Here is a 23261-nt window from a genome sequence, read left to right on the forward strand (position 1 = left end):
CGGCCAACGACTGCTCCGGCTTCTTTTAAGGTGGCAGGAGCTCACTTGGCTTCATGGTTGAACCCAGGGAAGTTGAAAGCCAAGTACTTATTTAAATATTGATCAAGCTCAGGGCTGGAGAGGAGCAAGAAAACGCCAGCTAGAACGATTGGATGTCCTTGCTGGTGACAGCATCACAACTAACTAGTTTTGCTGCTTTGTTCCTGGTGCAGAAGAGGCGTGGGAGTAATGTCTTACATTTCTTCTTCTCACATGTGATGTCTTTTATTTCTATCTACACGCAGGACAGAATTCACGGGGATAGAAAGAAATAAAAGAGAATACACAAAGATTCAATATTAATGATGTGAATGAAAAATGAGAATAAGAACACAGGGCCCTAACCTGGCAATGTTTTTGATCACCAGAGTTTGGGGCGTTAACTCAGTCACTCACTGGTGGATATTTTGGTGGATATATTTGGTGTTTTATTTCCAACAAGAGTATGCTTGCTTTTATTTTTATCTTAAGCACCTTGAAACCCTGGCAAAGGGCAAGACTTTCTTTCTTTCTTTCTTTCTTTCTTTCTTTCTTTCTTTCTTTCTTTCTTTCTTTCTTTCCCTCCCTCCCTCCCTCCCTCCCTCCCTCCCTCCCTCCCTCCCTCCTTTCTTTCTTTCTTTCTTTCTTTCTTTCTTTCTTTCTTTCTTTCTTTCTTTCTTTCTTGGTAAAGATTTATTTATTCGTAAGTCAGAGTTACACAGAGAGCGAAGGAGAGGCAGAGAGAGAGAGAGAGAGAGATCTTCCATCCACTGGTTCACTCCCCAATTGGCCGTAAGGCCGGAGCTGCACCTATCTGAAGCCAGGAGCCAGGAGCTTCCTCCAGGTCTCCCACGCGGGTGCAGGGGCCCCAGGACTTAAGCCATCCTCTACTGCTTTCCCAGGCCATAGCAGAGAGCTGGATCGGAAGTGGAGCAGACCGGTGTCCATATGGGATGTAGGCGCTGCGGGCGGCCCCAGGTGACCTTCTTTTTCATCATGGGCTCTTGAGGTTACAACTCTGCGGGGTACAACCAGCTGGGGTGACAGCCTATCGTCACCCGCACAATGCCAAGGCCTCTCACACCACGCAGAAGGGCCACCTTTGCCGTGAACACAGGTTGGCCTATTTTCACTCTCCTTTAGCAAGGCGAACTGGGGAAGGTGGAGACGGGAAGGGAGGCAGAAACAGCCAAAGACAGCAGAGGTGAAAGGTGACAGCTGGGCAGGGATGCTCTTTCCCGGCTGGTGCCTCCGCAGCCAGCTTCCTGGGGCCACATCCCAGTCCTTGTTCTTGGGCCCAGCGCTTTGCAGGAAAAGCAAAGCCGAGAATCAAAGCAGAGACACTCAAGAAAAGTCACATGGGCAGTGTGCCCTCGAGAGCTGCGGTAGGGGTCTCCAGGGTGTTTTACAAGGGACGTTCCTTGCACGGCAGGGAACCCCTTCCATATTGTGGTTCCCTGTGAGGTGGTTACGGGTTTCTGCGGGTTTTGGAATTGCAACCGCCTTCAGGCACTTGCACGTAACCTCGAAGCCCACGGCCGCTGCCTGAGCTCTCCAGCAGAGCAGCACGAGCCTCGAGAGCTAAGAGGCGTCTGTTGGTTCTGAAATAATCCCATGTAAAGGCCACGGGTCCCATTATGTCAGGGTGAGGTGGCTTTCGGCGGAGGGGCAGCCCGAGCACCCCTCGGGCCGGGCACAGATCCTTTCGGGAACCGACAGACCAGCGTCTTCCTCCAGCGACGCCACGGCGTGGGGGCCCCGGGGCGCGCGGGCGCCGCCCGCGGCTGCAACCTGGCCGTCCCCCGGCCCGGCAGGTCCGCACCGGCCTCCGCGCCATCCCAGAGCTCGTGCCTGGAGAGGGAAGCCGGGGCTGGCGGAGACCGCGCGCGCGCGCACGAGCGCGGCGCGGCTTCAGGTTTCCTCCCGAGCCCGTGTGGGGCGCGCGGGGCGGGCGGGCCGCGCCATGTGATGCGGCCGCGGCGAGCGGGGCCCGGAGGTGGGCAGGCGGGGATCCAGTGGCAGCGGGGAGGCGCCGGGGGGAGCGGGGGCGGCCCCAGGCGCGGCGCAGCCAGCCCGGCCCGCAGCGCGCCCGCGACTCCGCCCCCTCCGCCTGGCCCCAGCCTGGCCGCCGCCGGGCGTTGGCAGCTCCGGGGAGAGCCTTCCTGGCTCGGGGCGGCGCGGCGGGCCGGGGGCGGCCCTCGGGCAGGGCGCAGGGGGCAGCACCTAGCCTGCACTCGGGAGGCTGCGGGGGCGCGACTCCAGGTAATGCTTTTTGGGGCTCCATCTTCCGCGTCTCCTGCAGCCGTGGGCGGAAAAGTTTGTCCATCGGAGTGCTCCCCCGCGGGGCCACTTGCTCTGAGGTCTCCGGGGACACGGGGGCCAAGGGTGGAGGGAATGGGGCGCTGCGCCGGGCGCGACGGCGCGAGGGATGGGCGCCGCCTCCTGGTCCCGCGGGGCGGCAACAAGTGCAGGGGGTGGCAGCCGTGAAGCGCGGGGTCGCTGGCGCGGTGCGTCCGGGAGCGCACCCCCAGGGAGGCAGCGGCCCTGCGCGCCCCCCCGCCGGTCGCGCTCGGGGGACCGGGGCTGGGCGGGTGGAAGCTGGCGGGTGGGCTCAGTGGCACTCCTGCCTTGGAGAAGGGAGAGCCTTGGAAGCTGGAGTCCCCCTTTGCCGTCTGTGCTTCTGCTCTGGGGTTAAGAGAGGGGGTGGAAATGTTTGCATCCGCAGCTTTTAAGAGGCATCTGCCGGTAGAGTTGATTGGGAGGAGATGGTCAGAGCTCCGAGGGACTCCGAGGGCTTATTCGATGCGTTGGTGTGCCCCTTGGGATACATGCGGCAGGCACAGTGGCACACTGCCCTGCCAGGGTTAGGGTTTCTCAAAGGCCGTAATGGCAGCCAGGCGGGCACGGTGGCCTCTCCAGGGCTGTGGGAGCAATGGATGCTCAGGCTGCCCTGGAAACCCAGCCCTGGTTTCTGAGACACTAGTTAGATTTCCAAGTGGGCATCATCCGCCAGGCCCCACTGACCCCTGCCAGGCCTCAAATCCCCGCATAGCCGGGGCTACGGAGGTTTAACCCCGACTGACCATGCAGCTGCTGGTACGAAGCTTCTTCAGAACTGACCCTGTAGGGTGCTACTCAAAGCCCAGTGGTCTGGTGTTCCCAGACCCCGAAGCTGCCGGGATAAGTGGAATGCCCTTTTCACAGCAAAACCCTACCAAAGACTACCTTGTTGGGGTTCCCGGGATGTGCCTTGCCCCCGTCTAAGCAGGCGGATCGCTTCCCCTGGCAAGCTTGCCGTGTGTGTCCTGCTTTGACGTGTTGGAAGCCTCATCAAAGGAAGCCCCTTTGCCGCGAGTGCTCCGTGGGGTTTGTAATTCCACATAATCGCGGGGTGTTTCAATGCCACGTCCCGATACGGACTTTATAGGGGCACTGTCCTGCTGGAAACTTGGACCAGACGAGAATGCGGCTGGCATCAAGCCTTGTGTTTCCTGGTGTGGAAACTGAGGCCCAGCGTGGGCGTGGGCCGCAGATGTGTGTCCTGGCGGAGAGGAGACAGGAGAACAGAGAATCAGTGTTTGTCCTGCCTTTGACGGTTTCCCTCCTTATCAAAGGCGCATAATCTGGCCAGCCAAGAACAGGTTATGTAACAGGTGTGCATTAGACTTCCCTCTGAAGTGCCGGCTGCCCTTCCCGCAGTTCAGCCCTTAAAGGTAAAGCACATGGCAGTTGGTGACTGCAGTTCTGGGGCGCCTCATTAGGGGCCCTGCCTGGCTGTCCCGCTCCGTCGTGTCCATGCTGCAGAAGCCTTTGGAGTATTTTCTTATTGTGATCTTAACAAGAAACCACTTTTGTGGCTAAGACTTTAATTGGGCCGGAATCTCAGGTGACCTTTAGCAGGCTAGGTAAGTAAATGTGTTCTAAGCAGGTATGAAAGCCAGCAGCGGGATATACTCGTAGCTTTCTGCTGAGTGTTTAGTACAAAATCAGTCACCACCTTGTTGGTATTTAAGCTTTTCACTTTTAGTCCTGCCAGAGTTTAAGACCAAGGGCTGACGCCCAGGAAGAAAGATTCCTGATTTTAATGTTGGAAAACCCCTTACTAGGGAGGCATGGCTAGGATGGCACAGAACAGAACCTAAATTGCTCTCAAACTCCCAGGCTGACTGTATAATTTTATTATGCTTCAATTTACTGCTCAGCTATGGCAGATCTGGCTTATGTAGGTTTTGTCTAATTGCATTTGTATTTATGTTGCTTTCAGTGGAGCAGAGTGGCTCTACGATTTTTTTTTTTCCCCTCTGACCTTAAATAAGATTGGTTATGAAGAGGTGGCTTAGGCTGGGCAACTCCTACCAAAGGTGCTAAACTCAGAACAGTGTTATATTTGAAATGCACCAAATCCAGGGAACTTTGCCATGTTGGAATTGTACTGTTAAATATTATGCCACTCCGTGGGGCTCCAGTCCAGATCTCTTACTCAGGCAAACCTGGGCTTAGAGACAATTTTTCTTGCTTAAGAAGCGTAGCTCAGGTTCTGTATCTTAGAGCATGTTGCCCGGATTGGATGTATTTTGTCCTTTTGTCCAGTCTCTGTGACCCGTGGTTCTTCGGATATTGTTACGGTATTGAAAAGAAGTTTCTCAAAAGCACAGCACGCTGCCATTTGCGCAGTCTCTGTCACGCACCTGCGTTCCAGTGAAGTGTTGTCTTCATTTGCATTCATGCAGCGTTTATGGAAGGCCTACTGTGTGCCTGCCTCTGTTCTTTGCTTTAATCTCTGGGATATAGATTTCATGTCCAAGGAAACACGTTTCTGTCTTTCGAGTGTTTTGGATCTGTTGCATTTTCATAGTGGACTTCTGCCTACTCCATATGGAGACATTCGGCTGCTAAAATAAATCATGTAACTCTTTTGATGTGATTGTTCATCTTCTTAATTGCCTTCCATTTTTCCCTTGAGAGTTGATCTTAGGCACAACTGTAATTGGCTTATTTGTACCTTTATTGCTCCTGGATTTTTTCCCCTGAATAACCAAGGTAATGAGATTTGACATTGTTTCTAATAAGAGGGAAAGTGCAAAAGTAATTGAATATGGACGTTGGTTTTAGTAATGTTGGGTTTAAGCACTTTTATTAAAAATGTGTTTTTATTAATCTTCAGAGATGTTTTGCTTTAATCATTTCCTCAATTATTAGTAATTCAAGGTTTGATTTCTGTAGAAAGTTAACATAAAAGTGATGTTCCTTTAAGAGCAGGAGAAGATGTGCTTAGCAGGGGTTGGTGTTGTGGGTTAAGCCACCACTTGCGATGCTTGCTTCCCATATTGAATGCTGGTTTGAGACTTGGCTGCTCGGCTTCTGATCCAGCTCCCTTCTAACACGCCTGGGAAAGCAGCAGAAGATGACTCAAATGCTTGGGGCCCTATGACCTTCATGTGAGACCAGAAGGCTCTTGGCTTTGGCTTGGCTCAGCTGTGGCTAATGCTCACTTGGGGGATAAACCAGTTTATGGAAGATCTCTCCCTCTTTCTCTCTCTACTTTTCCAAGTAAATAATGAAAACTAAAAAATATACTAGGAGTGAGGGCCAGCGTGGGCAGAGAGCAGTTATGTGGACCCAGAAGCATCTTCCCAAGCCAACACAGACAGCATGCTCCTTCTGGTGAGGGGGCAGGATTGCTAAGAATATATGCTAAGAATATATGCTTAAAATGTTCATAATATGCTTTATATATTTCTTCCAAGTGTACACAGACACTTCCTTAGTAAATAGAAGATCGAGAGATAAACAAGTGTTGCATATATTAATGAAAGTAATATGTATATTAATACCATAATATTACAGAATTAACAATATTATATAATATTAATATTAATTAAAATGAAATTAACATATGCAGTTGAACACTGGTGACCATGGTCTTTGTGCTTTAGATTTCCTTCTTTTCTTCCATAATTTTATAATTCACAGACATTGGATTTTATAAGCCCTAACAAAATGGTTTTGAGCATGGGCTGTGGAGCCAGACTGTCTGGGTTGGAAAGGCCCAGCTGTGTGACTGCACTCTGCCTTGCGTTTCCACTTGTAAGATGGGGATCGTGCCGTATCCCGCTTCCTAGCTCAAGTTGAGGGGTCGGTGGGCTACCTGATGGAGCGCCTTTCTAGCAGTGCCTGGTAGAGAGGAAGTGGTGGAAGATGCTGATGGCTATAATTCCAACAAATGGAAAAATGACCATTTCAGAAGAGTGGTGGCTTTGACTGGCCTTCCAGGTTTGCAAAGGAGGGGGCGATGTCAGTGTGGCCTCAGGGGAAGGGGCCCTTGCCTGGGAGTCTGACTGTGACTTTCCAGCTGTGTGTGTAGGAACCCTCTCTGGTTGCAGTTTCCCCATCCAGTCCAACAGGACAGATTAGACTCGCTGTTCTCTCAGAAGCTCCCAGTCTTAGCCTTCGGTGTGCTCAGTGCAGTTTGAAAGAGAGCAGTGCGTGTCGGTTCCGCCTTTGCTGCCTTGGGCACCGCCGTGAGGAACGCAGCATCCGCAGGGGCAGTGCTGTGTCCACAGTGATGCACACAAGCTTTGCAAGGGACGGCAGGCGACTGCCACTGTCATTTATCTCCCCTTGATTATCACCCAGCCACAGGCTGCAGTGACTTGCGGTTATCTTTTTGAGCTTAGTCCAGAGGGATTTCAGACATGCAAGTCTGCATCCCACGTGTGTGGGCCACACGGCTCCCTTGGTCCTTTCCTTCGGAGCAGCTCCGATGGGGCAGTGGGGTGCTGGTGCAACCCTGGAAAGAGGGCAGGCGAGGGGCTGACTGTTGCTGAATTTCACCCTCAAAATCATCCCCACGCGGAAAGGCGGTCTCAGTAAGGACTTCTAAGCCTGGCGGAAGTCATGAGGTTTTCGCTGAGCTCTGTGGTTCAGGCAGAGTCCTTCTGTGGCAAATTTCTGTCTCCCCTAGTGACCCGTTTTATTTTTATTTATTCTTAAAGATTTATTTTTTATTTATTTGAAAGAGTTACAGAGAGAGGTAGAGAGAGAGAGGTCTTTCATCCACTGGTTCACTTCCCAGATGACCACAACGGCTGGAGCTGCACTGATCCAAGGCCAGGAGCCAGGATCTTCTTCCAGGTCTCCCACATGGGTGCAGGGGCCCAAGGACGTGGGCCATCCTCTACTGCTTTCCCAGGCCATAGCAGAGAGCTGGATCAGAAGAGGAGCAGCTAGGACTAGAACCGGTGCCCATATGGGATGCTGGCACTTCAGGCCGGGGCTTTAACCTGCTGCGCCACAGCGCTGGCCCTGTGACCTGTTGTATTGTCTCTGTGTTATCTCTGCTTCTCTGTCAACAGTCTTTCTCCTCTTCTTGCTCCAGCAGCCTCCTGCTTTGCCATATGACCAGGTGAGAGAATTTCCGGAGGTAGCAGGTGCTTAGTGAAGAATGAGACGGTGGGTTGTTTGCTCTGAGCCCCTGACCCAGAATTTCAAGCCTGGTTGTTACTTCATTGAAGCAACTGGGTTCAGAACCACTCCAGTCCGGTGGACCTGGCCTCATTTTTAAAAAAGGGGAGTCCAGGCTGGCGCCGCGGCTCAATAGGCTAATCCTCTGCCTGTGGTGCCGGCACACTGGGTTCTAGTCCCGATCGGGGCACTGGATTCTGTCCCGGTTGCTCCTCTTCCAATCCAGCTCTCTGCTGTGGCCCGGGAGGGCAGCGCAGGATGGCCCAAGTGCTTGGGCTCTGCACCCACATGGGAGACCAGGAGAAGCACCTGGCTCCTGCCTTCGGATCAGCGCGGTGCACCGGCTGCAGTGCGCCGGCTGCGGTGGCCATTGGAGGGTGAATCAATGGCAAAGGAAGACCTTTCTCTCTGTCTCACTCTCACTGTCCACTCTGCCTGTCAAAAAAAAAGGGGGGGGGGAGTCCACTCTAGAGCTGGGTTTGACAGCCGGTTTTTTAAACCTTTAGGTGGTTTCTGGCTTCCTCTGTGGCATGGCATTCAAGGAAAGGGATTTCTCATGATGTCCTTTTGTGCTGTCAGTGTCAGGTGTGCCTGCTCTCTCCACTGAGCACCCTCCCTTCACACCAGCAGGGATGAACAGCTGCCTGGGAAGCCGCTGTGTGCAGCCCACTCCGTACCTGCGCAGCCTGCATTTGTAGATTTAATCAGCTGCAGATGGAAACAACCAGGAAGAGAATTGTGTCTGCAGTAAACACGTACGGACTTGTGTTTCCTTGTCATTATTGCTTTGACAGTACACTACCACAGCTATTTACCCAGCTTGTGTGTGTATTAGGTATTATAAGTAATCTGGACATGATTAAGGTAGCCAGGAGGATGTGTGTGGGTTCTGTGCAAGTATGGCACCATTTTTCAGAAGGGGGCTTGAGCGTCTGGATTTGGTGTCTGCCAGGGTGTGGGAAGCAGTCCCCTGCCGATGATGCCAATGATTGCCTGTGCATCTGATAACTTTCCTTTCCTCCCTGGCTAACATCCATCGCAGTCCTCAAAACCCAGCTCAAACTTTCTTTCCAAAACCTTTGACCAACTTAATAGCAATCAAGCTTCTTTGCCTTCTGAGCAGCTATCACTCTGTGGCAGTGCCTCCTGTTTACCACGTGCCGCCTGCCCCTGGGCGCCTGTGTGTGTCACTCTCAACTCTTCAATCTGACTTCAGCCCACTGATGGCAGGCACCCTGAGCTAGGCTCCTCTGTAGGAGAATCAAAGCGGAATTTACACATTTTGGTTGGTTCGTTATTTTGCTGTCATTTCGAGTCCTTCTGGTCTACAGCGTTGCTGCAAAGCCTGGTGCTGGGGTTGGCCTGTGTCCCGGGTGTGGATTGCTCTGGGAGCTCCGTTCTGGATGCAGGGGAAAGAGGTGAAGTGAATGACTGGTCTTCCCAGATGGGAATGGGTGACTCCGTGGGCCTCAGGGAGGAAATAGCGTCATTCTGCCTGGAGAGTTGAATGAAAGTCGTGGTTAGAATCTGAGTCTGGATGGAAAGAAACCTGGACGTTTTTCTATAGTCTGTAGCAGATGCTCAGTGCCCCTCTATAGCGTACCTCCAAGTGGCTGACCAGTCTGTGCCCGAGCACCTGCAGTGATAAGGAGCTCATAAGCATAAAGCTACACCCGTCTATGGTGGAAAGCTTGGGCTTTTAATGAATATTCTACCTTATGCTAAATCTGTCATAGTTCTGCTTAGAGGCCATTCTGGAAAATTTCTCTCGCTCTCTTTTAAGATTTTATTTAAAAGGTAGGGTTCCAGACAGAGAGAGGCAGAGACAGAGAGGTCTTCCATCCGCTGGTTCACTCCCCCAAAACTGCAATGGCCAGAGCTGGCCCGGTCTGAAGCCAGGAGCCAGGAGCTTTCTCTGGGTCCCCTACGTGGGTGCAGGGGCCCAAGCACTGGGGCCATCTTCTACTGCTTTCCCAGGCCATAGCAGAGAGCTGGGTCACAAGTGGAGCAGCTGTGACTAGAACAAACACCCACAGGGGATGCCAGCACTGCAGGCAGAGGCTTAGTCCGCAACAGCACAGCGCAGGCCCCTGGATAATTTCTCTAATATGGCAGCCTTCTTTTATGGAATTTGGAAAAGAAGAACCTCAGTTTTTATCATCCGTGTTAAGTGACATGATTTTGAACCCTTTTACCACCCTAAATGTTGCATGTACCCCAGTTTTCTGTATTCTTCAAGCATAGTTCTCCCTGCTGCTGGTGGACGGAGCTGGGCACATCTCCATGCCTGCTGAGACCCCTTTAATCCAGGGAAGGAGTAGAGCCCCCAGGGGTAAGATTAGCAGCCGTCATTCAGGGAGATGCCGGAGACTGAAGGCTTTGCCAGTCCTGCCGGTCTCGGGCAGGCTATCTAAGTGTCTAGCCGCAGTTTTAATCTGTTTATCTCATAGTGTTGTTGGAAGGACTTAGTAAGATAGTCTGTGTAAAGCACTCACAAATCCTGAGATAGACTGATTGCTCAGTAAACCGCGGCTTCCTAAGCGCGGTGCTCCTGGATGGGCTGCTGATTCTTGGGGGTCACAGTCGTCTCGGGCTTGCAGAGTTTCTTTTTACATACATGGCTGCGGAGTCCCAGCTCCTCATTCAGAGACTTGCGTGGTTGGCTTTTTAGTCCCATGAATGGAACTGAAGACGTCTCTCTCTCAGATGGATTTTGCCGTGTGTGTCCGTTTATGCTAGCCATTCACAGTGTATCTGGTTCACTGTTCTCTGAGGTTCAAGTTATTCCCAGATTTGAAATGTATTTCTTTAATGTCTTCAGGACATAGTACAGGGCAGAGCAGTCATTGCAACGTATCTGCCCCAACATCTGATGCTTAATTTTCCATCTTGCCGTTAGGGCACACAGGTATATGGCATCTGTTATGTCATTTTAATTAGCAGTAACTCATCAGCACATTGAAATGGGGTTATTCTTAGGTGACATTCTTGGGGAATCCACAGGGCTCCAGGTAGCCACTGCTTCCTCTCTGAGGTGCTCATCCACCACCCTTTGATAGTCTGTTCTAGAATCTTGTCTAAGATCAACATGAAATGCTCTCAATAGACTGCCTTTTTTTTAAAGATTTATTTTTTAGTTTGAGTCAGAGTTACACAGAGAAAGAGAGGTAGAAAGGTAGAGAGGGAGAGAGACAGAGAGAGAGAGAGAGAGAGAGAGAGAGAGAAAGAGAGAGAGAGAGGTCTTCCATCCGCTGGTTCATTCTCCAAATAGCCACAACGGCCAAAGCTGAGCTAATCCGAAGCCAGGAGCCAGGAGCTTCTTCTGGGTCTCCCACATGGGTGCAGGGGCCCAAGGACTTGGGACATCTTCTACCGCTTTCCCAGGCCATAGCAGAGAGCTGGATCACAAGTGGAGCAACTGGGACTCGAATGGGTGCCCATATGGGACGCCGGTACTGCAGGCAGCAGCTTTACCCGCTACGCCACAGCACCGGCCCGGACTCTGCCTTTTTGAAAATTGGAATGGTGTGTGCCTGTCTCCCTTCTGCTTCCTTCTGTCATTCTACAGTTGCTGATGGCTGATGGTCAGAAGGTCTCCGTGGGTTCTTTCCTATCCTGCCATGCCCCACAGCCTGGAGCTCATTCAGAGGAACTTGATGCTGACCTCCCCACTTAGAGATGCGTTCTTCTCTCTTTAACTGGAAAATCATCCCCCCTCAAGGGAAGACAAAATGTTTGTAGACATAGAGGAGTTCTCCCTCGTTTTCAGTCTTCTACACTCTGTCACCAGCTCCAAGAAGATCCGATTCTCCAGTCTTCCATGTCTTAGCTTTAAAAATAATTTGAACTAAAAATCTTACTATCATTAGCTTTTGGAAAATCTCAGGTTATTTGGGCCTGTGGTCTGACACTCTTAAAAGCATGATTTCCTCATATATTTTTTAAAAAATTATTTGTTTATTTGAAAGGCAATGTGATGGGGGGAGGAGGGTGGGAGCAGGGGAGAGAGAGAGAGAGAGAGAGAGAGAGAGAGAGAGAGAGAGAGAGAGAAATGGATGGTTGGATGCGTCTTCCATCTGCTGATTCACTCCTCAAGTGATAGCAACAGCCCAGGCTGGGCCAGGCCAAAGCCAGGAGCCAGGAGTTCCTTCTTGTGTTCCCTGTGGGCCATGGGGACCCAAGTACTTGATGACGTGCTGCGTCCCAGGTCATGCATCGGGCCCAGATGTCCCAGTCTCTGGACGAGTGTACTCTGTCTGCCTTTTATTACCGCGGAGCCATCGTTGTGTCTCGAAGCAGCTCAGCCAACCCCTAAGTGTTGCTTTTCATGGAGTTGCCCAGTGTGCAGCCCGTCATTCTCAGGGGCTGGTTTCTGGAAGTTGCTTTTGTTTCAGTTATCAAGTCCCTGGGGACTGAGGTTTCCTGCTGGCCACTGCCTATTCTTCCAGGCAGAGGACAATGCCTCCAGCTGGTTACCGACGGTATGATGGGGTTTAACTGGTGGATGCTTGGGGTAAATAGAAGTTCTTCTTTTAAGCTACTGTATGTTTCTTGTCATCCTATGTTGTGTCTTCTCCCGTTTGATCATCAGAAATACACTGATAATTTACTCCTGGTCCAGGAATCTTTGCTGTTTTACAGAAATTTGTTTATTAGGAGGCAAAGGTCGCATGCCCTTTGCTTTTTGGCCTTCTTAGAGCATTTAAAAATCTTATGTAAGAAGGTGACTTTGGCTGTTATACAATACAAATGCGCCCCCTGGGTTATCTCCTGTATGTCAACAGAAAGTTCCAAATTAAGTTTTTACTTGGCTTATTCCTTTCACAAAAGTGGGGGTGAGGCAGGGAAAGTTCCACTTTACCATGAATGGTTTAAGGAAAAACTCATCTTCATAGGAATGCCGAGTGTAACTTAGATACTGGTTTATCAGAAGACCTTTCTTTTCTTGCCTTAAAAATAAAGAGTAATGATTCTTTTCCCCTTTGTATTTATGGTAGGAAGCTTTATCTTCATCAGCTGTTATTGCACCTTGTAGTAGAGGTAGATGAGATGTCTGACTCAAATGAATAAGGTGTCTTATTTGGTGTGGATTGCAGTCAGTTGCTGGTGGTATGTTCTTTGTAGATGAATGGATTGTGTGCAAGAGAAAGGTGTTTTTTTAATCTATTTTTTTTTGACAGGCAGAGTTAGACAGTGTGAGAGAGAGAGAAACAGAGAGAAAAGTCATCCTTCCATTGGTTCACCCCCCCCCAAAATGGCCGCTATGGCCGGCGCGCTGTGCTGATCCAAAGCCAAGAGCCAGGTGCTTCCTCCTGGTCTCCCATGCAGGTGCAGGGCCCAAGGACCTGGGCCATCCTCCACTGCCCTCCCGGGCCACAGCAGAGAGCTGGATTGGAAGAGGAGCAACCGGGACAAGAACCTGGGGTGCCAGCACCACAGGGGGAGGATTAGCCAAGTGAGCCACGGCGCCGGCCAAGAGAAAGGTTTTAAAGAGATTTCAACCTGAGTATGGCAAAGGTTGGACCAGAAGCAGAATTCGGGTTGAAACCTTAGCATTGCCACCGATATGCTGGGTGGACATGTCACCTCTCTGGGCCCTGATGACCTCATCTGAAATGCCAGCGGCTGGGGCCCGTCCATCTCCATGGTGGTTCCATCTCTCAGGTTCTGTGTCTTCATGGAAGTCAGGGTGGTGTCTGAGCGTGACGTTGGCTCACCAGAGGGAACCCTTGTCTGGCCACATCCGAGTTCTTGGGCACTTGGGCGTGAGGATGGTTCTTGCACGTTGTACCTTTGCTGAGACGACTTTGTCACCGCAGCTCACGTTGTTGTCAGGACACTTCATGAGCAGTGAGGTGGAATCAGCCAGTGATAATCTAGTAATTATTTTTAATTGAATCCTAAGATGTCTGAAAATGGGTATTAATTTCATCTTAGCAGATGGAGCTTAATGTGCCTAACTCCATTTAGGCTTGATAGAGAACAGGCTGTGAAATCTATGGCGTTTTTGATTAATGTCATTTTTCAGCTAAAATGGGAACATTTTTTAACAGTTCATGCTCTCTCCACCCTCCCCCCACTTCTCCCCCTCTTTGCTCCCTACCTGCCCATTTTCTTTCAAGAAACTTAATGATTTTCCTTCTGTTTGATTTCACATTTTTTTTTTTAAAAGCTATAGCAAATCTTTAAAAGCTCTGGTGCTTCCTGTAGCTCCTGACTGGTAGTGTTAAGGAAGATGAGCCCGTGCTTATAGGAAGGTGACCTTTTAAGCGTGATATCTCTCTACCTCTCCAAACCTCCAGGTAAGGGTATTCTATTTGTTGGCGATTTGGACATTGGCCAGTATTCCACTTGGGATTCTACTTGCAGTGTGTAGAGATGCTAGACCCTCGTGTCATCCGGGAGTTCTTTCCAAAGCTTTCCCCCTCCAGGGAGTTTGGGGACTTCATCTGATTTTCGCGCCAGCACTGAGCTTGGCTGCTAATTAGTGCGTGGCAGATGCACGTGGGCTGCCGGTACTCAGCGGCAGGAGGCTTCCCAGTAGCTCTTGAGGAGCTCTCGCTGCGCCGGAATCAGCCGGCGCAAAAGCCAGGAAACGCATGGGGACGTGGAGGTGGGGGGGCAGGGCTGAGCAGTCTGGGGGAAGGCATCCCTGGGGGCCGTGCCTGCTAGAACACAGATGAACGGACTGTGCAGTTTTCCTTTTTTTCCTACTGTGGTATCCTAAATGTCATCTGTGTTGTAAACATGTGTCTGTTTCAGAGATGTTATAAAGACAGAACTGGAATAGACCTCTCACTGCAAAGCGCCTCTGAGGTGGCAGAACTTATCCATGAACTTTTGCACTTGTTTTGGAACCTTTTTGGACATATATAATTACTTGTTGCTAATGCTCAAGAAATTCCTTGCAAAATTGGGCCTATAAATAAACATTTATAGTACCTATTTTGGGTGGGGAGAAAAACTCAGATATTATTAAACAGAAGTGACTATTCTTTGGTTTCCAGTTTAAGTTTCTTTTGGCAATATGCCTGTTATGACTTTACATCTTAAATACGGGTAAACACCTACTTCTGTGTGTGTGTGTGTTGTGTGTGTGTGTGCTAATTGTAGACCCTTGAGAATTGAAACCAGTTTACCAAATTCTGGAAATGTTTGACACTGATTCTCATATGTTTGCCGGAGGACAGACCCCCAGTGCAGGGCTGTGCACCCCACAACTTTGAATTATATTGAGTGCCACTGCTTAAGCCAAAATTAAACTAGGGAAGGTAAATTACAGCGCATTATCTTGCCTCAGTGACGTGAAAGCCTGTTATGAATACAGTGAGTACATGCTGAGTTTTATTTATTTTGGGACACAAACTCAGTACTGAAAGCTAAAAAATAAAACCTTTCCGTGCCAGAGTTGAATCTCGCTAGACTTACGGAGCATTGAAGTCGCAGTTTTTAGAAGATACTAAGTGAATGAATCACCACCTCGTATGTTGTTTTGACAGGAAGTGTATCACGTCTCAATAATTTCCTTAGCATTTTTTCCTGCCAGGTGCCTGGTTTCTTCTTGTTGTTAGCTTATTCCCGTAGAATTCCAAATATGTGGTGGATTTCCCCGCTGGGTCCACTTCACAGATCCTGCTGTCCCTTCTGTAGGGCAGGTAGTGCACATCTGTTTGTGTGAGTGTGAACCCAAGGCTGATTCAAGGACGAGAGAATGTGCAGTTATTTTGGGGATGGATGGTGTTCAGCCGGGATGCCTTTGTCTGGCGGGCCACTCGTCATGGCTCCAGCACGTAGGATCTTACAAAGCAGCTTTGAAAACGTGACTGTTGACAGGCCAAGCCTGAGGCCAAATTTAGATGAAATATTGCTCATTCAATCATCTCTGAAGAGATTAGTCATTTACCTGTGTGTATATATACACACACACATGCACACACATATAATAAAGCAAAAAAATTTTTTTACAATTGGCATGAACTACCCTGAAACATAGAATTAGTGCATTTTAAATGTGAACATATGGGGTCAGCACTACAGCATAGCGGGTAAAGCTGCTGTCTTGGTGCCAGCATCCCATATGGACGCTGGTTCAAGTCCCGGCTGCTTTTCTTACAATCCAGGTCACTGCTATGGCCTGGGAAGGCAGTGGAAGATGTCCCAAGTCCTTGGGCCCCTGCACCTGTGAGAGAGACCCAGAAGAAGCTCCTGACTCCTGGCTTTGGATGGGCCCAGCTCCATCCACTGTAACTGTTTGGGAAGTGAACCAGTGAGTGGAAGACCTCTCTCTCTGTCTCTCTCTCTGTCTGTAACTCTACCTCTCAAATAAATAAATAAAATCTTTTCAAAAATAAATAAATGTAAGTATACAATGGATAATTTCTCATGATGAAAAGTGACAATGGTTTCTTCCACAAGCAGCCTGCCCTTTCTTGTATAAGATTCCACCGTGTAGACAGTGAGCCTCACATCACTAGACATTTAAAAGCGTGTAACTTTATAGTGTATCCCATATAATGCTGAAGACTATAAATAGATTTTTAAGGAGACGTGTGGGAATTGACATTTCTTCAATTAGGAGCAATTCTGCTAGTGATCTCAGTGTAAGCGTTCATGATACTTAAGAACTAGCTTTCCCTGTTATGTTTTCAGGTTTGAACTTCTTCAACTTACTTAAGCATGATAAATTGTACAGAAGAAGCATGATATGTACTGGCACTCCGATCAACAGACTAATACATGTCAACGCTAAAGCCAGTGTCCCTTTTTTGCACTGTATTATATTTAGAGCCAAGGTGAATGGCAAAACTGGAATAAGATTAAGGTATAATGCCAGAGAAGGAAAGAGCCAGCACTCTGGACAATGGCCAGTTGGAGGCCTTCACCCTCCTCTGTTGAGTAGTGCAAGAGAAGAGAGTGGGGTGACCCTGGCTTGGGCTGGGCACTTGGGACCCAGACTCTTGCGGGGCTCAGGCAGGCACCTGGCCACATAAGTGACACTGGGACCCCAGCCCTCTGTTTCCTATCTGTCACCTTCTGCAACTGTATAAGCAATATATAGTCACCTGTGCCGAGTGCCATGCCCTAAGAAAGTTAGCAGCCTTATTAAGCTGCTTCGTGTGCTTGCACCAGAATGCCGCTTATCACCTTGGCAGGGCTTTCTTATTGGTGGTGCCAAAGAGGGGTCAGATGATCTTATACTATTTAAGCGTAACTTTCTTCTGTATTACTAATGGTAGCAAAAGGCAAAAGAGTAAAGGAAAAAAAAAAAAGAAATTATTCTCTCTATAAGGTTAAGGGTTTGTTTGGAGGTCACTTTGACTTAGCATTGGCTCTCACTTACAGGCTCAAATTTATCCTTGGGGATGCAAACCCAGGTTAACTACAAATGAGTGTTTTGTGTTCCCGGTTTGCTCCTCTGTGACATGGGGGTAACACCAGTCCTTTAGATAAAACTGAATAGTTCATCCATCACATGAAGCTATAGGAGGGTACATTTTGGGGAGCTTGTTATCTATTTATTGTAGAATGTGCTATGTGATGTCTTGTTACATGTGTGCATTGTAACAAGTGTAACAAGTGTAGAGAAATATGCAGTACATTAACAATACCTTCAGTCATGCTTCTGTGCGGTAAAACCGCAGAGCTGCTCACTCCCAGCCAGCCATAACCCACTGCCCATCAGTCACCCCTTCCCTAATCCCTCCTTCCCCACTATTATACTTTTTTATTTTTTATTTATTTGCAGGGTAGAGTTACAGAGAGAGGGAGAGAGGGAGAGAGGGAGAGAGGGAGAGAGAGAGAGGTCTTCCATCTTCTGATTCACTCCCCAAATGGCTGCAAACAGTCAGGGCTGGGCCAGGCTGAAGCCAGGAGCCAAGAGCTTCTTCTGGGTTTCCCTCATGGGTTCAGGGGCCCAAACGCTTGGGCCATCTTCCACTGCTTTCCCAGGTGCATTAGTAGGGAGCTGGATCAAAAGAGGAGCAGCTAAGACTTGAACCTTCATCTGTATGGGATGCCAGTGCTATAGGTGGTGGCTTAATCCATTACACCACAATGCCAGCCCTATACCATTATATTTTTATGAGATCATGTATTTTAATTAATTAATTTATTTATTTACTTATTATTTAAAAAATCTTTGATGTGTCTCTTTTTTTTAAGATGTAGTTTACTTATTTGAAAAGCAGAGTTAGAGAGGGAGGGAGGAAGGGGGGGAGAGGAGGGGGGAGAGGGGGAGAGAGAAGGAGAGGGAGAGGGAGAGGGAAAGAGAGAGAGAGAGAGAGAGAGAGATCTTCCATCCACTGATTCACTCCCCAGATAGCCTCAATGGCTGGGCTGCACCAAGCTGAAGCCAGGAACTCCATCTGGGCCTCCCACATGGATGAGAGGAGCCCAGGCACTTGGGCTGTCATCTGCTGCTTTCCCAGGGACATCAGCAGGAAGCTGGATTAGAAGTGGAGCAGCCAGGACTCGAACCAGTGCCCATGTGGGATGCTGGTGTCACAAGTGGTGACTTGACCTGCTGTGCCACAACGCGGCTCCCAAGATCACCTGTTCTTTAGACCCCTACCCATGAGTGAAATCACATGATATTCGTCTTTCTGTGCTTGGCTTATTTTACTTAATGTAATAAGTTCCAGTTCCATCTATGTTTGGACAGTTTAAATGCTATGTAAATATAAAACCAAAACAACAGCCGCATTTGCCGGAAGTTCTTTAGGCCTAGACTCACTGTTGCTGGAAATATGCATGTGGGAACTGATGCTCCCTCGGCACTGTGCCATGCCCGAGTTTGTTAACTTAGCACTTGTGCGGTTCTTAACAAGCAAGAGCGCGGAGCCTGCTCCCGGGAGGGGAGGAAGGCCTGGACGCTGCCTGACAAGTGGCCCTGTGCTCCTGGGGATCCCTGCTTCTGCAGGCATGTGCACAGACACTCCGTTGTGTTGTTCAGCCAGGGTCTTCCCTTGCTCAGCCAGTGTAGCAGGCCCTTGAGAAAAAGAACCAGTGAGACATCTCCTGAGACTACAAGCCCCCTTCTGAGGAAAAATGCTTACCACTGAAGCTAAATTCTGTCATGTATCAGTGGAAACATAAGGGTGCTTCTAAAGGATCATGGAGGAGCCGGCGCTGAGGCATAGGGGTTAAGGCGTCACCTGGGATGCCAGCGTCCGTGTGGGCGAAGATTCAGGTCCCAGCTACTCCAATTCTGATCCAGCTCTCTGCTAATGCACCTGGGAAAGCAGTGGAAGATGACTCAAGTGTTTGGGCGCTTGCATCCACGTGGGAGACCTGGAAGATGCTCCTATCTCCTGGCTTCAGTCTGGCCCAGCTCTGGCAGTTGTGGCCATCAGGGGTTTTAACCAGCAGTAGAAGATTTCTCTCTCTGTCTCCCCCTCTCTAACTCTACCTTTCAAATACGTAAAAAAAAAAAAATCATGGAAAATTAACTTAAAAGATGTTTACTTCAGTGCAAAAGATTTTGAATTCCATTCCTAGACAAGTCTTCCAAAAGTTCATGGGCAAGGTGCATTATGAGAAACTACACATGGATTTCCTGTTTTAAAACAGGATTTATCTTATTTGGAAGGCACAGCAAGAGAGAGAGAGAGAGAGAGAGAGAGAGAGAGAGAGAGAGAGAGAGAGATGGCTGCAACAGCTATTCCTGGGTCAGGTCAAAGCTCCATCCAGGTCTCCCACAAAGATATAGGGACCCAAACACTTGGGCCATCTTCTGCTGCCTTCTGAGGTACATTAGCGGGGAGCTGGATCAGAAGTGGAGAAGCCAGGGTTCACACCATCACTCTTAATATGTGATGCTGGCGTAGCAAGCTGTAGCTTAACTTGCTGGACCACAACACTTGCCCCAGATTTCAATACTTTGGTGCACCAGTGGAAGTTTATCTTTTAGTGCAATTTTCCACAGACTTTTTGAAGCTTCCTTCCACGTGCATTGAGACCAATTGTAACTGTCTCCCATATCTGGTAAGAAACAGGTGGTTTCAGGGTTCCCAAGGGTGAGTCTCTGCTAATCCTTCAGACGTGGAGAATGAAGAACTTTCGTTCTTACATGGGTGGGCAAGATGAAGAGCAGAGAGCAGGAAGGGGCTGCTTTTGCTCACTTCCTCTGGATTTCAAGTCATCATCAGTGGCAGTGGTAGTATACTCAGATAGAATTGCTTCCCCTACAAAGCCATTTGGAATGCTGAGTACACCTTGGCTTATTGAGTTTACACTGCTCTCCTGGGATCTGGCTTTGGGTTCATTAAAAAAAAAAATTCCCCAGCTGGTTCTTGTCTTCTGAAGGTACACAGAGTTCCTATTGCAGAAGGTGGGGATCTTATTAATTAGCCCAGACTTTGAAATCTGTGCAATTAGCAGAAGGAAGCTTATGCACCTTAGGTAGCCATCTAAGCAGTTCCTGAGGCATTTAAGGGCCCTGTTACCGGAAGTAGCTGGTGATGTTTTCATCAGCTATAGGAAGACAGTGTTGCTAGTTTGGCTTGGAATAACCAAGCGGATGGTGACTGTCTGTCCGTTGCTTTTCCTTTGTTAGGCACTGTGCTTGGAGTCTCAGGCATGTGATCGTGAATTCCTACAACCACCTTCCTGTGTGCGTCTGTGTTACAGACAAAGGAACTCACCTCTGGCCTCTTGGTGCCCAGTCTGTGGGCATCTGGAACCCTTTCTCCTCTGCACAAGGCTTGGAGGGAAACCTGCTTGTCCATATGTAGGGGGAGACCAGAAGAAGTGATGCTCCACCGACTGGTCCACCAAAGTTTTGCTGCCTCTACATGTTCAGATTTATCTTCGCAGTGAAATGAAAATGCCTCATCTTTTTATCACGATTTATGTGAGATACCAATCTGGTGGGGGATCTGATATACATAATCATTCTATATCTTTTTAGAAGGAAAAATAAAAGTGTGTGTGTGTATGTGTGTGTGTGTTTTAAATATTTCCCCAGAGCTTCATTGGCTATCCAGTTGCTCTATGATCATTTTTTCAAGTTTTTGGCTTTTTCTTTCATCAGGATAGATACAGTGCCTTACAGGTGAAATCCTGGCCACTCATCCTCTCATACCTGTGTGTTCCCAGCATTTTTAATGCATTCCAGAGGTCTTTTTACATTTAAACGTGGTGTGTTTTGAACCTGAGGGTGATTGCTCGATCAGTTATTCCCAAGGATGTAACCTGTCTACCTTTGTTCCATCCTCTACCACCCTGCACTTGTTCACTATTGACCTTGAGTCTTTTCAGTTTCCAATGGCATCCCAAGGTCTGTGAGCCCACCCCCACCCCAACCCGGTACAGACAGCAGGGTGTGTGTGTGTGTGTGTGTATTTACATTTGAGAGGTGGCAAGAGGATGCTCCTATTCTCTGGCTCCCTCTGCAAACAGCCACAAGGGCTGGGCCAGGGTGGCAGCTGGGAGCTGGGAGCTCAGTCCAGGTCTCCCACACTGGTGGCAGGGGCCATCACCATTGAGCCATCACCACTGCTTTCCTAGAGTCTCCTGCAGCAGGAGGCTGGACCCAGGGACTCCAGTGTGGGCATGTGGGTGTCTTCAGCAGCGTCTTAACCACCAGGTCAGGCATACGTTTTGTGCAGAAAATTTAAAACACTTTTAAACCTACTTTTAGTCAGTTTAGGCAGGCTCCAGGAATTTAAACAATATTTGTTAATGCTACTATTCCCTTAAAAAACAAAACAAAACACCTTTTCAGTTAATCTAAGTTCTAAACAATCGCTACAATCACTGTTGCATTTGAATAATATCTATGTAAATTTCAGAAGAGCACATTCTAACCATTTATCCTTTAATGCACATTGTGTTCAATGTGGAATTTAGTTGTGACAGCTCCTGGCTATATAGCTGGGTCCTGACACAAGCTATCCACGTTTGCTCTGCAAGTAAATTCACTGAAGTTGGGCATCGTTCCAGGTCACCTGGGCTTCACTTTGCACCCGATGGCTGCAGTAGGATCAGCAGTACAGTAAATAAGCAGTGAAGGTAAAGACCACAACAAAGCTCGAGTTACATCTGTCATCCTTTGACCACTTGGAGTATGAACAGTAGTGAAACGGGCTGACAGCTGTGAGTTTTATATTTTTATTTTGTAAGTGACAGTTTAACACTTTAAATATCTTATTGAATTTAAATCCTTCAAATTGAAATTTAATTTTTTACTAAAGATTAATTTATTTGAAAGGTAGATGGTGAGAGAGAGAGAGAGGAAAGAAGAAAGAGCTCTTCCATCTGCTGGTTCACTCCCCAAATGCCTGCGACAGCCAGGGCTGGGTCAGGAACTCAGTCCAGGTCTCCCATGTGGAAGTATTTGTACTCCCAAGGACATGTGCGAGCATTTGTTGCCTCCCAGGGGCATTAGCAGGAAGCCAGATTGAAAGCTGAGGCAGGATTCTAGCCCAGGCACTCAGATACGGAATATGAGCATCTCAAGAGGCAACTTAACCTGCCGTGCCATAATGCCTGCCCCTGAAATTTAATAAAAAAAAGTTTTTAAATTAACATATGCAGTAAAAAAATAAAATGTTCTGGGGCCAGTGTTGTGGAGTAATGGGTAAAGCCACCGCCTGCAGTACCAGCATCCCATATGGGTGCCGTTTCTTGTTCTGGCTGCTCCACTTCTGATGCAGCTCCTTGCTAATGACCCAGGGTAAGTAGCAGAGGATGGCCCAAGTGCTTGGGCCCCTGCACCCACACAGGAGACCTGTAAGAAACTCCTGGCTTCAGCATTGCTCAGCTCCGGCTGCTGTGGCCGTCTGGGGAGTGAACCAGTGGATGGAAGATCTCTGTCTCTGTCTCTCTCTCTGTCTTTCTCTCTCTGTCTCCCTCTCTCTCTGTAACTCTTTCAAATGAATAAATAAATCTTTTATAACTGGTAAAATTTGGTGATTGCCTTCCTTGTTTCTTTGGAAAAAAATTAAGAATTTTATTTACATTTTATTATCATTACATTTTTACTTGGCATCATTTGAGTATATACATAGTCTAACAAAGTAAGAATTTTGCTGGATTTCCTTTCTGGCCATTGTAAGATGACTGCCAGCCACACTCGTGTCACCTGGAGGGATTAAATGACCAACCTGTTTAGGTGTCAGAGCACAAGGAGTGCACATCGCTCTGTGTCTTCCCATCGTGCATTATCAGCAAAGATAGCAAGCATCCTGGTTATAGATAAATATTGAAACAGGCAGAGCCCATTACTACCATATATAGCAATGCATTGTGTATTTCACAATAACAATAATAATAAAAACCCCAAGAGACCTTGAGTTAATTTCTGTGGAATTAATTCTTCCTGTGGCCTCAGCTATGCTCACCAGGCATCCCCATTCCTCTGGGTTAACGCAGTGGCTTCCTAATTCCTGTGTGCCTCTCAGAGGTTGCCTCCTGCTAAACAGATGTCCCGGGAGCTCCTTGAACAGCCTCGCTACCTGCTTGTCCGCCTTGGCACTTTGACCTCTGCTCCCCTTTCCTCTTTCTCTTCACTCCTTCCTCCCTGATAAAACCTGGCTAAGCCCTGTTGCAGGGCTCCCAGAGGTTTGAGGCAGCTGCCTCTCTCCCCGCCGACCCCCACTGCCCACCTCTATCATAGCACATAGTGTCGTCATCACTCATCTCCATCTTGGCTTTCATCTCCCCACACCGGACTGCAGGCCCCTGGCACCTAACTCAGCGGCTTGTGCAGCCTGGGTGCTCGGGGTGTATGCTGCATGGGGGTGGGGGTGGAGCTTGACCTGGTGGTGAACATGCGTGTG

The 23261-nt window shown here is 48.7% G+C and overlaps 1 protein-coding gene across 1 annotated transcript in view; it reads left to right on the forward strand.

Annotated features, from left to right (window-relative positions):
* The first annotated feature begins 2220 nt into the window (after window positions 1-2220).
* ARHGEF28 (Rho guanine nucleotide exchange factor 28) overlaps window positions 2221-23261 on the forward strand; it is a 330489-nt gene continuing 309448 nt past the window's right edge. The window contains 1 exon segment of the mRNA XM_062212247.1: window positions 2221-2280. The gene's annotated coding sequence lies outside the window, so the exon portion shown is untranslated.

Source organism: Lepus europaeus, chromosome 15, assembly GCF_033115175.1.
Source record: "Lepus europaeus isolate LE1 chromosome 15, mLepTim1.pri, whole genome shotgun sequence".
Taxonomy (NCBI): domain Eukaryota; kingdom Metazoa; phylum Chordata; class Mammalia; order Lagomorpha; family Leporidae; genus Lepus; species Lepus europaeus.